Source organism: Dasypus novemcinctus, chromosome 3 (genome assembly GCF_030445035.2).
Source record: "Dasypus novemcinctus isolate mDasNov1 chromosome 3, mDasNov1.1.hap2, whole genome shotgun sequence".
Lineage (NCBI taxonomy): Eukaryota > Metazoa > Chordata > Mammalia > Cingulata > Dasypodidae > Dasypus > Dasypus novemcinctus.
The window spans coordinates 132,606,900-132,622,331 of NC_080675.1; the positions used below are offsets into that span (position 1 = coordinate 132,606,900).

At 40.6% G+C, this 15,432-nt stretch overlaps 1 protein-coding gene across 1 annotated transcript in view; it reads left to right on the forward strand.

Annotated features, from left to right (window-relative positions):
• The window catches only part of RNF111 (ring finger protein 111), a 153,611-nt gene that overhangs the window by 15,235 nt on the left and 122,944 nt on the right, over positions 1–15,432 (forward strand). Inside the window, exons 3-4 of the mRNA XM_058294277.2 lie at positions 13,410–13,469; positions 13,943–14,011. The gene's annotated coding sequence lies outside the window, so the exon portion shown is untranslated. The remainder of the gene's footprint in view (positions 1–13,409; positions 13,470–13,942; positions 14,012–15,432) is intronic.

The following is a 15,432-nucleotide window of genomic DNA, read 5'->3' on the forward strand; positions in this document are numbered from 1 at the left end:
TACTACAGGAAGAAGTAATTCACATTTCCCTACCCTCCTTCCATCCCTCCTGATTCAGGAGAGGAAAACAAACCAAAACAAATCAAATCACAGGAAGAACACAGCATTTTAACTTAAGAAATATCATCAGAATGCCGAGTCAAAACCAAGTATTGACCAAGCAATAAAGAGACAAGATAAAGACTCATGGATGCCCTAAAGGAACACACAGCCTAGTGGAGAGACGGACCGACTAACATTTACAATACGATATAAATATTGAACTATTTTTAAAGTACAGGACGCAATGGAACCACCTGTGATGTGCTCCTAAAATAATTTGGGACTTCTCCTAATAAAAGTGACATCTAAACTGAGTTTTTAAAAAAACGAAAGGAGGGGAAACGGACTTTGGCCCAGTGGTTAGGGCGTCCATCTACCACGTGGGAGGTCCGCGGTTCAAGCCCCGGGCCTCCTTGACCCGTGTGGAGCTGGCCCATGTGCAGTGCTGATGCGCGCAAGGAGTGCCGGGCTACACAGGGGTGTCCCCCCGCGTAGGGGAGCCCCACGCGCAAGGAGTGCACCCATAAGGAGAGCCGCCCAGCGCGGAGGGAGCAGCCTGCCGAGGAATGGCGCCGCCCACACTTCCCGTGCTGCTGACGACAACAGAAGCGGACAAAGAAACAAGACGCAGCAAATAGACACAGAAAACAGACAACCGGGGGAGGGGAGGGGAATTAAATAAAATAAAAATAAATCTTTAAAAAACAAACAAAAAAAACCGAAAGGAATGGAAGAAGTGGTAATGGAGGAGAGAATAGAAAAGTCAGCATGTGGGAAAACAAGGTATGAGAAAGCATGTTGTAGTCAGATTCCAAGTGTAGTGCAAGGGGAGAGTAATGGTGAGAGATGACACTGGAGAGTAGCCTGGAGTTTCCCATGTATGCTCCAGTAAAAAGAAAGAAAAACAAGTTAGTGAGTTAATGCTATAATCCAGCTGAAAAATGATGTAGCCCTGAGTTACTAGATTGATATGTGGAAGGTGATTAATTACAGAAGCAGAATCCATATGTCTATGCTTTTTTTTTTTTTTTTAAGATTTAGTTTTATTTATTCTCTCCCCTTTGTTGTTTGCCCACACTATCTGCTCTCCATGTCTGTTTCTTGTGTGCTTGTCTCTTCTTTTTAGGAGGCACCGGGAACTGAACCTGGGACCTTCCATGTGGGAGGGAGGTGACCAATGGCTTGAGCCACCTCCACTCCCACTTTTTGTGTCTCTCTTTATGTTTCCTTGTTGCATCATCTCTTTGTGTCATCTCTTTGTGTCATCTCTTTGCGTCATCTCATTGTATCATCTCACTGTCTTGCTCGTCTTCTTTAGGAGGCAACAGGAACTGAATCCAGGATCTCCCGTGTGGTAGACAGATGCCTGATTTCTTGAGCCACATCCACTTTCCTGTGCTTATTATTCTTGTTGCATAAATAAGTCATGCGAGTTTAAGCTATTTTCTTAGTCAAGTTGCAATCCTAATTCATAAAAGTTTGTGTTCTTGGCCATTTTTTCTCCTCACTTTCCAGTACTTTATAAGGAGATTTCATCTGCCACTTTGACTTACAAATCTACATCTCTGCCCAGACCTTTCCTTGTGTTTTGGACCCTAATATCCAACTGCTTACTGTACATTTCCATTTGGATGCCACATCAATGAAATTCAATGCATGCAAATTCTGTTATACCTTCCAGCTTAAAATTTTAAAAAACCTAATATATCATATTTTGTTATACATAACAAACACTAAATAATAAACATAGAGTGGTTATTTCTAGACATAGCACTCAAGTATTCTAGATCTGATTTACTTAATTATGTCCAAATTTATCTTAAACCTACCTATGGTTAAAAAGTCACTCATCCAAAAATGGAGGTGGAGATCTGCTCTCTCAGGGGAGCAGAGATTTCTGGATTAAAGAATATATAGGGAAGCAGATTTAGCTCAATAGATAGAGCATCCACCTGCCACATAAAATCCAGGGTTCAAACCCAGGGCCTCCTGACCTGTGTGATGAGCTGGCCCACACACATGGCAAGGAGTGCCATGCCACGCAGGGGTGTCTCCCCTGCATAGGGGATCCCCACACGCAAGGAATGTGCCCTGTAAGGAGAGCTGCCCAGCGTGAAAAAAGTGCAGCCTGCCCAGGAGTGGTGCTGCACACCCGGAGAGGAGATGCAACAAGATGAAGCAACAGAAAGAGACAAAGACTCCCAGTGCTGCTGACAAGAATACAAGCAGACACAGAAAAACACACAATGAATGGACACAGAGAGAAGACAACTGTGGGGGGGAGGAGGGGAGAGAAATAAATAAATAATAAATCTTAAAAAAAAGAGAATATATGGCTGTAGAATAGTTACTGCCAAATGTTCAGATTGATACATGGCACCTGAAGACTTCATGCTTCCATCATGATTCTACTTCAGTCCAGATGAGTAGACTGTCCTTTCCTATTACTGTTGTCTGAATAGGGAACCAGTTATCAACACATTTCAGCTGAGCTTGTATCTGCAATCTTATTTTTTTTTGAGTGAGGGGTTGTGTATTATTCAACCAAAGGAGTGCTGATGCAAAATACCAGAAATTTGTTGCTTTTTTTTTTTTAAAGATTTATTTATTTATTTTTATTTATTTCTCTCCCCTTCTCCCCCAAGTTGACTGTTCTCTGTGTCCATTTTGCAGTGTGTTCTTTTTGTCCGCTTCTGTTGTTGTCAGCAGCACGGGAACCTGTCTCTCTTTTTGTTGCGCCATCTTGCTGTGTAAGTTCTCCATGTGTGCAGCTGCACTTTCTTTCACGCTGGGTGGCTCTCCTTATGGGGCGCACTCCTTGCACGTGGGGCTCCCCTATGCGGGGGACACCCCTGCGTGGCAGGGCACTCCTTGTGCACATCAGCACTGTGCATGGGCCAGCTCCACATGGGTCAAGGAGGCCCGGGGTTTGAACTGTGGACCTCCCATGTGGTAGACAGATGCCCTAACCACAGGGCCAAGTCCACCGCCACTAATTTTTATTTCTAAAATTTCTATTGGTCCATTTCATATCTGTCCGCTCTTCTTTTCTTTCTTTTTTTTTTTTTTGCCTTCCTTTACCACTACTTTATTTTATATTTATTTAATTTATTATTTTTTTAGTTTAACCTTCAAACTTTAATAAAAATGGGAAGATAGGTCCAAAGAAGAAAAATAAAAGAGGGGTGATAACAAACATTAGAATTGCTAGAGAAACAATTTAACTTTTAGGAATTAAACTTAAGAAAATAAAAATGAATACAATTTTTTAGCTATAAGACCATTTGTAGTAAAAATGTTTAAAAATGTGAAAAAAATTGAAAACAACCTTAGTGCTCAAAATAAATCAGATCTTAAATAAACATCCATATATTTGATAGCCACTTAAAATATGACAGAAATATAAACAGGGAATTATGTTCAACAATATAGCTACTAAAACAATTACATTACAATATATAGAGGAAAATTCAATTTTATAGATCTGCATATGTATAAATATGCATAGAAAAAAATTTAAACTACCGTAAAATGTTTTTATGTTTGTTTGTTTTGTTTTTTTGTTTTTTTTCCACTCTAATCCATATTTTAATCCTCCATTCTGTGGGCCCTGGGAGAGTGATGTCTCTATCCACCTCTATATTGATAGGGGGCTTAGATTCCACATGGATGATTGATGCAATTCTCCTCCTTGCAGTTGTAGGCACTCTCAGTTCCCTGGTGTGGTAATTGACCATCTTCACCTCCCTGTTAACTGACCTGCATAAGTCCAACGAACCAGAGAGTAGGAGTTACAACTCTGCTGAGGCTCAGGGCCCAGCTGGCACATAGATACTCCAGAGATTCAAGTCTCCTGGGTATACACCAATGCTAGCACCAACCAAAAGTTCATTAAAAGTGACAGAAGAGGCATGTGTAGAAAGGTAACACGTGAGTCCAACTCCGTCACACTCAGGGACACAAATTCCAAAATAGGGCCCACTGATATGGTACTGAGCTCCAGAGCTATCTGTCATGACCATATCCCTGTAGGTCTCTATAGCCCTCGGGAGAACCAGTACCTGGGGTTCTGATGAGGAGTGTATAAGCGTGATCCCTCTGATGACCTTATGTAGGACCATACGGGCTGAGATATTCTGCTGGTCTGAGTTGACCCTGTTATTCAATTTACATCACCAGCTGGTAGTTGCTAGTAATCCCTTGGCATCAGGGAAGCTCATCCCTGGGAGTCATGTCCCACACTGGGGGGAATATAATGCACTTACATGCTGAGTTTGACTTAAAGAGTGGCCACATTTGAGCAACATGTAGGTTCTCAGGAGGTAACTCTTAGGCACCCTGCAGCAATAGGCCTAGTTCGTATTTCAGGCACACAGACTCATAAGCATAGTCATCAGTATCAAGGGCTCATTGGTGGAAAATCGTTCTTTGTTGGTTCTTTGCCGTTGCACTTGGGGGATGGTTGCTATTCCATTGGGGAATGTGATAGAGCTCCCTTGGCTAGGAACTCAGCACTCCCTCAGTTGTTGTTTGTAACTATCATCTAAACATTTTTATGTCCCCCATATACATGCCCTGGAGAACTCCCTCCCAACCATGTGCCCCGCCCCCATCAATAACAGCCCACACCAATACATATATACAATATACATACACATATACAATATAGGGGACTCACATATATCAAATATCAAACCCTTTCCCCTTTCCCCCAGCAATAATCTTTTTACATGTGCCTGTTATATTTGCTGCACCTGATGTGCAGATTTTTAAACATAACTATCAAACATGGTTCCATTTTGGTTTACATTATGGTTTATATTTTAAACTACACAAATTTCTAAATTTTTAGTTTCCTGATGTTTTACATTATGGTTTACACTTAAGCTTATAAACTTGTATACATTTTTGGTGTACGTTATCATGTCCTATATCTATCATTACATGATCTTGTGGAGCACTTCCATTGCCCCCCAGTTGCCCTGCTTCCATCTATTCTATACCTCTAGCCCACTCCCCTCAGGGCCCACAGTGACAATCAGTCTTCACTACTTGATGGGGAAGCGGACTTGGCCCAGTGGATAAGGCGTCTGTCTACCATATGGGAGGTCCGCGGTTCAAACCCAGGCCTCCTTGACCCATATGGTGAGCTGGTCCACGCGCAATGCTGATGCGTGCAAGGAGTGCCATGCCAAGCAGGGGTGTCCCCACGTAGGGGAGCCCCATGCGCAAGGAGTGTACCCTGTAAGGAGAGCCGCCCAGCGCAAAGGAGTTCAACCTGCCCAAGAATGGCGCCTCACACATGGAGAGCTGACACACAAGATGACAGCAAAAAGAAACACAGATTCCTGTGCCGCTGACAACAATAGAAGTGGACAAAGAAGAACACACAGCAAATAGACACAGAGAGCAGACAATGGGGGGGGGGTTGGGGGGGAAGGGGAGAGAAATAAATACAAAATAAATCTTAAAAAAAAAAACTTTAGTACTTGAGGGACCAGATTTAAAGATACTTGCCACAGTGCTGAGGGCTTGAAATACTAGACTGCCCTAACACAATGGGTGCCATCACTTCTCTCGAAGGACACAATTCTCTCTGTTTGAGAATACCAGGTCTCCCCAGGATGTGGGTACACCTTCACACTCATTTTATGGTCTCCACCCAGTGATTTAACACACTGTGACAAACTGAGCACTCACACACTCCCTAGCAGCATGCCCCCATGCCAGATGCCCCTGCCCCGTTAAACATCTTAAACATGTAATCTTTCCTTATATTTTCTAAAGAGTTTTCTCAACCTTATAGTTTCAACTATATACCTGAGGTTCTTCCATATTCAACTGTTCCCCCCGGCCCTCCCCCCAATTCCTTGGGCCATCTGACCCATCCTTCCAACCCTAGTCCCTCTCAAACCCTCAAAGCTCCACCCAATGGTATCCCTATGCCCCCATCTTATCTTTCCCTGTACAAATACTTACCTCCAACTTATCATAGACTTCACCCAAGTAGGCATCAGCTCGCAGCCTTCCTCTCCCCCTCCCCTAAATTCCTTTAAGCCTATCTTCCAGTCTCTAGTTTCTGAGACAGCTTGGTTTGCTTGTTTCATATCAGAGAGGTCAAGTAGTATTTGTCCTTCAATGCCTGGGCTTGCTTCACTCAACATAATGTCCTCAAGATTTATCCATTTTGTCACGTGTGTTTGTACTGTATTCCTTCTCATAGCTGAGTAGTATTCCATTGTATGTATATTCTACATTTTATTTATCCATTCATCTGTTGATTGGGTTGATTCCAACTTTTGGCAATAGTGAATAATGCTGCTATGAACATTGGTGTGCATATATAGGTTTGTGTCCTTATTTTCAGTTCTTCTGCAGTGGAATTGCTGGGTCATATGGCAAATCTATAGCTAACTTCTTGAGAAACTGCAAAGCTGTCCTCCAGAATGGCTGGATCCTTCTGCATTCCCACCAGCAGTAGATGAGTGTTCCCATTACTCTACATCCTCTCCAGCACTTGTAGTCTTCTGTTTTTATGATAGCTGCCAGTCTTATGGGAGTAAGATGGTATTTCATTGTAAGTTTTGATTTGCATTTCCCTAATAGCTAGTGATTTTGAGCATCTTTTCATGTGCTTTTTAGCCATTTGTAGTTCTTCTTTGGAGAAGTGTCTGTTCAGGTCTTTTGCCCATTTTTGAAATGGGTTGTTAGTCTTTTTATTTTCAAGATATAGGAGTTCTTTATATATGCAGGATATGTCTCCTATCAGATATATGGTTGCCAAATATTTCATCCCATTGGGTAGGCTCTCTTTTTGCTTTCTTGACAAATTCCTTTGAGGTGCAAAAGGCTTTAATTTTGAGGAAGTCCCATTTATCTATTTGTTCTTTTGCTGCTCGTGCTTTGGGTGTGAAGTTCATGAAGCCATTTCCTATCACAATGTCCTGTAGATGCTTCCCTACATTATTTTCTAAGGTTTTTATGGTCTTGGCTCTTATATTTAGGTCTTTCAGGCATCTTGAGTCGATTTTTGTATATGGATAGCCAATTCTCTAGGCACCATTTGTTGAAGAGGTCATTCTCTCTTGAGAAAACCCACTCAGTTGAGTGGGTTTGATGACCTTGTCAAATATCAGATGACTGTATATATGAGGATCTATATCAGAACTTTCAATTCAGTTCCATTGGTCAGTGTGTCTATTCTTGTGCCAATATCATGCTGTTGTCACTACTGTAGCTTTGTATTATGTTTTGAAGTCAGGTAGTGTGATTCCTCTGATTTCATTTTTCTTTTTCAATATGTCTTTGGCTATTCAGGGCCTCTTTCCTTTCCAAATAAATTTCATAGTTCATTTTTCTAGTTCATTAAAAAATGTTGTGTTGATTTTTATTGGAATTGCATTGAATCTGTAGATCACTTTTGGTAGGATAGGCATCTTAATAATATTTAGTCTTCCTATCCATGAACAAGGAATATTCTTCCATTTATTTAGGTCTTCTTTGATTCCTTGAACAGTGTTGTGTAGTTTTCTGTGTATAAGTCTTACATTTTTAGTTAAATTTATTCCCAGGTATTTGATTTTTTTATTTACTATTGTAAATGGTATTTGTTTCTTGATTTCCTCCTCAGATTGCTTATCATCAGTGTACAGAAATGCTACAGATTATTGTGCATTGATCTTATAACCTGTGACTTTACTGAACTCATTTATAAGTTCTAGAAGCTTTGTTGTAGATTTCTCAGGGCTTTCTATGTATAGGATCATGTCATCTGCAAATAGTGAAATTTTTACTTCTTCCTTTTGTATTTGGATCCCTTTTATATCTGGTTTTTGCCTAAGTGCTCGAGCAAGTACTTCTAACACAATGTTGAATAGAAGGGGTGATAGTGGCTATCCTTGCCTTGTTCCTGACCTTAGAGGGAAAGATTTTGTTGTTTTTTTTACTAATTTTTCCAATTGTGCAGTTACTTCTTCAATTTTAGCTCTTTCTTCTTTTTTGAGTTATGAATTTATGGCTATGAATTTTCCTCACAGTACATCTTTTGCTGCATCCCATAAGTTATCATTTTCATTAGATTCAAGGTAGTTATTGATTTTTGTTGAGATTTCCTCCTTGATGCACTGTTTTTCTAAGAATGTGTTGTTTAACTTCCATATCTTGTTGCCAAATCTGGGTCTCTGGCCCTTGCAGATTTCCAGCTTCACTCCACTGTGGTCAGAGAAATTGATTTGTGTGATTTCAGTCTTTCTGAATTCATTGAGACTTTCTCTGTGGTCTAGCATGTGGTCTATCTTGGAGAATGATCCATGTACACTTGAGGAGAATATATATCCTGCTGTATTTGGGTGTAATGTTCTGTATATGTCTATGATGTCCAGATCCTCAAACATATTCTTCAAAATCTTTGTTTCTTTATTGATTCTCTTTTGAGATGTTCTGTCCAGTGGTGACAGTGGTGTGTTAAAGTCCCCCACTATAATTTTTGAGGCATCTATTCCTTCCCTTAGTTTTCGCAGTGTTTGCCTCACATATATGGAGGTGCCCTTGTTAGGGGCATAAATATTTATGATTGTTCTTTCTTCTTGAAAGATTACCCCTTTCGCTAATATGTAGTGTCCATCTTTGTCTTTCACAATTTTTTTTTTTGCATTTAAAGTCTATTTTGTCCAATATTAATATAGCTACTCCTGCCCTTTTTTGGTTATTGTTTGCCTGTGAGATTGTTTTCCAGCCATTCACTTTCAATCTCCTTGAATCCCTGGGTTTAAGATGTGTTTCTTGTAGGCAGCATATAGATGGGTCATATTTCCTTATCCAATCTTCGAATCTATATCTCTTAACAGGTGAGTTTAATCCACTGACATTCAGTTTTATTACTTTCAAGGAATTACTTATATCAGCCATATTTTCTTTGGATTTGTGTTTGCCATATGTTGTTTGATTTTTTTATCTCTTTTGGTCATTTTAGTTGGTCTTACACTCTCCTCCAAACTCTGTCTCTCCTGTTTTTTTCTTTCCTTCTGCATAACTCCTGTTAGTATATTTCTTGAAGGGCAGGTTTCTTGTTGGCATACTCTCTCAGTTTCTGTTTATCTGTGAATATTTTGAATTCTCCATCACTTTTGAATGCTAGCTTTGCTGGATAGAGTATTCTTGGTTGGAAATTCTTTTCTTTTAGTACCTTGATTATGTCATACCACTTCCCTCTTGCCTCCATGGTTTCAGATGAGAAGTCAGCACTTAATCTTATGGAGCCTCCTTTGTAAGTGATGGTTCTCTTTTCTCTTGCTGCTTTTAGTATTTTCTCTTTGTCTTGTGCATAGGGTAATTTGACAATTATATGTCTTGGGGTAGGCCTTTTCAGATTTATGCTATTTGGGGTGCGTTGTGCTTCCTGGACATGTACATGCATCTCCCTCAGTAGGTTTGGGAAGTTTTTAGCCATTATTTCCTCCAACACCCCTTCTGTCCCCTTTCCCTTCTCTTCTCCTTCTGTAATGCCTATAATGTGTATGTTTGCACATTTTGCATTGTCATTCAGGTCCCTAAGTCCCTGCTGGATTTTTTCTATCTTTTTATAGATCAACTCTACTATCTGTTTGATTTCAGATGAACTGTCTTCCAAATCACTAATTCTTTCCTCTGCCTCTCTCTTCAAATCTGCTGTTATTTGCTGAGAGTGTATTTTTGATTTCTTGGATTGTACTGTTCATCCCCATCATATCGGTTATTTTTTTGTGCATGATTACAATTTTTTCTGTATGCTCTCCAAGTGTTTTCTTAATATCCTTAATCTCTTCCTTCATTTCATTAAATTGGTCCATGATACATGTTTTGAGAGCTTTAATTAGTTGTTCTGTGTTCAACTCCTCTTCCTGGTTTTTATTTTGTTCATTGGATTGGGTCATGTTTTCCTGATTGTCGGTATGGTTTGTAGTTTTTTGTTGCTGTCTGGTCATCATTGTATCTTGGTGGGTTTATTCAGTTGATTAGCTTTTCCATGTCAGGATTCAATTAGTTGTTGTTTTTGTGTGTATGTCATGTCTTCCCTTCATCACTTTGTTCTTCTTATTCTATTTCCTTGTTGTTGGCTAAGTTCCCTTGAAGGAAAATATTTGGGCCAGAGAAAGCAAAAGGGGTGAGAAAAGAAAAAGGTAATAGTAGTATTGATAGTGGATGTTAGCAGTAGAACCTTGTGAGATCTAGGAGAATGGATATTGAACTCATATAAGCTGTGCGTGGTTATATCAGTAAAAAATTGGAGTACCTATAATGGGATAGTAAACTGAATATGGGGAGAAATATAGTATGAATTAAAAGGTCAGTGTGGTCCGGAGAGAGGTAAAGAGAAAAGAAAGGACAATAATATAAGGAGTGAATAAAAGATAGAAAACAGAATAGAGGTATTAGAGATAACAAGTCAGAAATATTGGGGGCTAAATGAAAAGAGGTGGAATGCAAGAGAAACAATAAATGATGGAGGATAGAAAGGTGTAAAGGAAAAGGGATAGAGTTGGTAGCCAAAATCAGTACACACAGGAAGGAGGAAATTGAGGACAAGAAAGCACAGCAAATAATAATTGTTGCCTGCAGCAACTAATATAAAAAAAGAGAGAGAAAAGAAAGGGAAAAAAAGGGGAAAAGGAAAAGGGGGGGGGGGGGGGAAGCAAGCAAGAGAAAGAGAAAGGAAAAAAATAAAAATAAAAGGGCTGTCGGGGGATAAAGAGGAAGGAGAACAAGAAAACAAGCCAACAAGAAAGACCAGACAAGTCCTCAAGAAGGAAGGAATCCTCTTTGCAATTGAATAAACTGTTTAGGAGTCTGACCTTCCCCCTTTCTCCCTTCCTCACTTCCCTCTCTCCTAGGGCAGGAGGAAGGCTGTGAGAGGGCTCCCGGAGGAGATTCAAATGGGTCCCTGATGAAACAACTCTCCTCAGAAAATAATGTCTCTTAATTTCTTGAGCGAGAGGACCCATCCCTTGCCAGGAACCCTGAATTTGCTTTTGTAAGCCTGGAAAGCACTGCCTACTGTCCCTCTCCCTTAGGTGTGCTACAGAGGGGCTAGTTAATTTTCTGACTCCACATTTTCCCCGACCAAGTTTCCTCTCGCAGAGCATTTAGGTAAATCAGGCTCTCTCAGTAGATTTGCCTCTCCTCTCTTCCTAGGCTCTCCCCAAGTCAGCTGGTACGCTCCTCCAAGCTCAGTAAAAGGGGGGAACCAGAAAATTTAATCTGCACTCCTTAGGCCCCTCTGTACTTCCCACCTTAACCCTCCCACTCCTGAAATTAGCCCGATAGGCTAGGGCAATGCCAGATTTCCGGGAGTACTGGGTTTGGGAAAAAGAAGCCCGGGAATGTGACTCGGGGTATGTGGGTCTGTGAGATGTGGGTTGTGAGGGTTCAGGGAACACAGGCTTAGGGCTCACATGTTTAGGGGACACAGGGCTTGGGAACTTTGCCTCATGTCCAGTAGTTCTCAGGCAAGGCTGCAGTCCTTTGCCCTAGGGGGAAGGGATTTACCTTCCCATAGCTTCCGAGTTCAGTGTTAGAAACCCACAGTTTTACCTTGAGGAAGCACTAATTTTGTTGCAGTCTCTCCAGATTGGCATCCAGACACCTCCTCATTTGTAGTTTCCTGAAACAGCTCCAGCAGGATTGCGTCACCACTCAGCTGGTCCTGGGGTCCATGTGGGTCTTTCTTGGAGAGCTGTGCGGATGCTTTTTAGTCAGCTGGCAGGACCTTGGTGGGCCCTGCATCCAGCTCACATATGCACTCCTGGGACAGCAGGGGGACTGCTGGGTGTGGGTCCCCGCTCCTAGTGGCCTGACTCACTTGCTGGTCCTGAGGACAGGCACTAACCGCCTGCCAGTGGCTCCCGCTCTCGCACTCCCTCCCGCTCCCTCCCTCTCTCCTTTTTATTTCTATTTCTTTTTTTTTTTATCCCCCCCGCCCCGTGGCTTTTTGTTTGCTGTCTGCTTTGTGTCCATTTGCTGTGTGTTCTTCTGTGTCTGTATTTATTTTTTATTTATTTACCCCCCCTTGCGACTTACTTGCTGTCTGCTCTCTGTGTCCATTCGCTGTGCATCCTGTGTTTTTGCTTGTCTCCCTTTTTGTTGCGTCATCTTGCTGAGCCGGCTCTCCACGGCGCTTGTGGGCCAGCAGCACTCCGCAGTGTGCGGGCAAAGCTGCCTTCACTAGGAGGCCCTGGGACATGAACCCAACAGATTGAGCCACAGCCTCTTCCCTTATTTCTGCCTATTTTAATAAAATAATGTATTTTTATAAACATGACTTTCTTTATCTCTTTAAGGATCTTCAACATTATTTTTTCTTTCTTTAAAAAAAGCTTTTTATAATAGAGAATTTCAAACATTCAAAATGGAAAAAAGACTACAGTGAGGGAATGGATATGGCTCAAGCATTTGAGCACCTACTTCCCACATGGGAAGTCCCAGGTTTGGTTCCTGGTGCCTCCTGAAAAAAGAAAAACAAACAACAAGCAAAAACAAATGAAAAAACCTACTCAGGGAAGCCAATGTGGCTCAGTGGTTGAGCACCAGATTCCCACATATGAGATCTGGTATTCAATCCCTGGTTCCTGGTCCCTAAAAAGAGTATAGTGAACCCTCATGAACTCATCACTCAGCTTAATATCTTAATATGTTTCCCATTTCTTTCCTGTTGATTGTCTAAAAAAAAAAAAAACTTATTCTGGACTACTGAAGACACGTCTATGGAAATCCTTCCCACATATAATGTTTCTCCATGTATATGATACTGTTGGAATAGTAAGTAGTCCTTGTTTATGTAATGCAATAACTAGCCTCTTTATGACGAGGTGTAGGGTGTTCTAAAATCCATGGTCTCTGGTTTACCTAGTCTTTGGCTTTGGAATAAGCCATACCAGTAGGATAGAAGGGGATCATAGGCAAGAGGTTATACCTATAGATGAATGCTTCCTTCAAAGGTCTTTCCTTGACCAGGTGAGAAAGCAGATGGCTCTAAAATTCTTGGAAGGTTTTTGTGGGAAGAAATTATGAGAAAATGTATTACCAGGCTCACACTTTGGTTTTGATATCAGTTTCCCTCATATTTTTATGTTTTGTTTTTTATTTTGACTCACTTCCTTTTTAAAAGAGTTAAGAATCCCATTGTGATATTCTCAGCTTCCTTCCCTTCATGGAAGTAACCATTCTAATTATTATAGGGATGTTAAGAATCTTGTCTACTCTGTCACACAGTATCCCTTTAATGATATTTCTTTCAGGTCTCAAAGTAATGAAAATTTATGCTTCTTCTGAGATATGTTTTCTTATCGGCATTTGTGAATCTCATAACTGATCTCATTTTCTTATTGACTTAGCTGAAAGGAAACTCAAGCTAAATTTGTGGCTCACATTTAAAAATCGTCCAGGATTCTATGGTATGCATTTTCTGTGTTATAATTATCTCTGGCTTAATTTTGCTATTTTAACTTATTTTTCATTTTTTTCTAAATTTTAATCTATTCATATTTCCACCCTAACAATTGCATGTGTTTATGGAAGGTATCACAAATCCTGTTATAGAGTAGGGTTGGGAATGTTTTCATAAATAAGTAAATACAATAAAAGTTGATTCATTTAAAGTGGCACTTACGGCATGGAATTGGTGTTATACATTTTAAAACATACTCATAGTTTCATTTATTTAAATTGCTTCTTTAAGTTCATTTCCTCATTGTTGAAACTTAATTTTTTGTGGCAGAAACCAAAAGTGAATCAATGGAAAGTATTCCTTCTTCAAAAGAAAAAAAATTTTAATGTGAAATTTCTTTTCTTTGTGTCTTCCCTGCTTTTACAATTAACATTGAACTTAAATAAACTTTTTCAGCAATAATTTTCTCACTTATAACAGGAATACAGCCTACATCACTTGAAGACTAGTTCATTTCAAGAACGCAAGACCTCTTTGATGAAAAAGACAGTTGAGTATTACTGATAACTAACTTACTACAGAACATTGGAAATATTATAGAGAGCTGGGTTTTACTTTCCTTTGGTGGAAAATAGGACTAGATGATCCTTAAGGTCCTTTACAACTCTTAATATATTCCAAACATCCATACAAGATGAATAAAACAAACAAATAAGTAAATAGAAGGTCTTAGAGTAAGAGACAGATATAAGGGTTAATGGAAGAGTTAAAATGTGATAAGTGATAGAGGTATAAATATAATTTTATTGAAACACACTTGCTACTGTGAGGCTATTTTGTAGACATTTAAATCATTAATCATATGATTGCATTTATGGCTGATTGTATCCACAATCAACAAAGGATATTGCCTTCAGTGATGAGAAAAGTTGAAGGCCTTAAGTAGAGAACTGATTATTTTAGCAGTCAGAAAGAATATTTTCTATTTTTTTTTAACATTTATTTATTTATTCCCCACCCTTTGCCTTCCCCATCGCTCCCCATCCCTGCCTCTCCCCCTCCCCCGCTCTGCTGTTTTTGCTGTCTGTGTCCATTTGCTGTGTGATCTTCTGTATGTATTTCTCTTTTTGTCTCTTCTCATCTTTCTCCTCTAGGATTTATCAGAATTCAATCCTGGGGACCTCTGATGTAGAGAGAGGTTTCCTGTCAATTGTACCGCCTCATTTCCTGGTCTCTGCTGTGCTTTGCCCGGACTCTCCCCTTTGTCTCTCTTTTGTTGTGTCATCATCTTGCTGTATAACTCACGCAGGCACTGGCTCACTGAGCAAGTACTGGTTCACTGTGTGGTTACTCGGCTTGCTGTGTGAGCACTTGGCTTGCTGTACAGGCACTCGGCTTGCCACATGGGCATTGGCTCACTGTGCAGGTACTGGCTTACCATGTGGGCACTCACGCAGGCATTCAGCTCACCACGTGGGCACTCGGCTAACCACATGGGCACTGGCTTATCACGTGGCACTCAGTGGGCATTCAGCTCACTGTGCAGGCACTCAGCTAGCCATGTGGGCACTTGCGTGGGCACTCGGCTCACCACGTGGGCACTTGACTTGTCACTTGGGCCCCTGGCTCACTGCACAGGCATGCTTTCTCTTCTTTTTCACCAGGAGGTCCCAGGGATCGAACCCGGGTCCTCCCATATGATAGGCAGAAGCCTTATCACTTGAGCCATATCTGCTTCCCCTCTATCTCTTCTTTAGTCAGCCAGCTTCTCCTGGGGAATTCAACATAACCAAGTTCACACTTTGTAGACTGTCTTCTGGATTTTGCATTTGCCAATCCCCATGTCCTCATGAACCAATTCCTATAAGAAATCTCTTAATGTATTTATATATGCATCTCCTATTGGTTCTGTTTCCCTGGAGAATCCTGATTATTAAACTTACACATTGCTGGCAGGAATGTAAAATGTT